Source organism: Eucalyptus grandis, chromosome 7 (genome assembly GCF_016545825.1).
Source record: "Eucalyptus grandis isolate ANBG69807.140 chromosome 7, ASM1654582v1, whole genome shotgun sequence".
In the NCBI taxonomy this organism is placed as follows: Eukaryota; Viridiplantae; Streptophyta; class Magnoliopsida; order Myrtales; family Myrtaceae; genus Eucalyptus; species Eucalyptus grandis.
In genome coordinates, this window is record NC_052618.1 from 35,969,697 (window position 1) to 35,971,746 (window position 2,050).

The window sequence follows — 2,050 nt, forward strand, 5'->3', positions numbered from 1 at the left end:
AAATACAAATTCATCAAATATGAACATTTAAGGGAAATTACAATCCAGTATATCATACTCTACGCAATCCTAGAGATTTTACATGGCCACAAAACACATCTCTAGGTTTTGGCTTTGTCATAGGATCTGCTACCATTCTATGCGTAACATGTACTGTAAGTTCACATCTTTTCATGCAATCATATTCTTGACAAAATTATACTTGGTATCTATATGTTTGGTCTTGTCATGATATTTTGGATCTTTGGTGTACGTTTTTACTGATTGGCTATCACAATTAACCAACAATGAATCTGCAGCACTTCAAATAATACCTAAATGTTCCAATAATCTCTTAAGCCAAACATCTTCTTTTATTGCTGCTGATAATGTCACGAACTCAGTTTCTATTGTGGACAAGGCTATACATTTTTGTTTCTTACTGCTCCAACATATGGTGCCATTATTCAGTAAGAAAACAAACCCAGAGGTAGATTTTCTTTCATCTAAATCTCCTCTCCAATCAACATCAGAATAGCCTTTGAGTTGCAGATCATTTCCATAATAACTCAACGTATAATCAGCAGTCCCCTTTAGATACCTTAGTATTCATTTAACGGCTTTCCAACGTGCTTGACCTGGATTGGATTGGTATCTACTCACCATTCCAACTGTATAACATATGTCGGGTCTTGTACACATCATAGCGTACATCAAGCTCCCAACAGCACTAGCATAAGGAACATATTTCGTTTGTTCCTTCTCTTGTGGAGTCCTTGGACACAGTCTGTGGCTCAATCCTTCACCTTTTGCAATATGAGTGTCTATGGGTTTACAATCCCATATCATTTATCCCAAAGTTGGAAGACAACCAACTTTTGACAGTATTAACAAACTCCATATTACTTCCGGCAATTAGTATATCATCAACATATAATGATATGATCACAAATTGATCCTTGGATCTTTTGATATATATACAATGATCCTCATCTATCATTGTAAAATCATATGCCATTATGGCATTATGAAATCGTATATACCATTGTCTTGACGACTGTTTAAGGCCATATATCGACCTCAAAAGTCGACATACATTTTCTTCTTGGCCTTTCACTATGAAACCAGCAGGTTGTTCCATATATATTAATTCCTCTAATTCTCCATTGAGGAAAGCAGTCTTTACATCCATTTGATATAACTCAAGATCCATACTAAACACTATTGCCAGAATTATGCGAATCAAGGTAAATCTCACTACAGAGAAAATGTATCTTCATAATCAATATCTTCCTGTTGATTATACCCCTTCGCCACAAGGCGAGCCTTATGCCTTTCAATCGAGCCATCAACCTTTCGCTTTATTTTGAGAACCCACTTGTTCCCAATAACTTTGCGTCCTTTTGGAAGATCAACCAGTTCCCAGACTTGGTTTGATTTCATTGACTCCATTTCCTCTTCCATTGCATGAATCCATTTTTCCTTATTCTTAGCTCATCCTCATCTTGTGGAGCAACTATAAAAGTTTCCCCTTCAATGTCAAAACGTCGACGAGGAATACTTTGGCGACTTGTTCGCTATATGGGAGAATGTACACTTAGCACATTATCCCCATTATGCTCCCACTCGGATTAGATAATGACGATATTATCTCATCATGTGGTTGTAATTTGAGAATGAGTTGAATTCTATTCATCACTTCTCATATTACTCCCACTTGGACGAACTCCACTAATATCATTATCTTGATCCAAGGTTTCAAATAGGTAGTAATCATCACCTATTTCGCCCTTCTTAGGAAATTCATCCTTTAAGAATGTGACACCCCGTGATTAAAATTCAGTTATACTCCCACTTTCCTACTCACCTATGAACACATACCCTTTCAAGTGTTCGGAGTATCTCATTAAAATACTCTACTTTCCTTTATGACCTAATTTCTCAAACTTGTGAGAGGACATATGAGTATGGGCAGCATAACCCCATGGCTTAAGTAAACTTAAGTCCGATTTTCTACCTGTCCATAACTCATATGGAGTGGAAGTAACTGATTTAGAAGGCACCCGGTTAA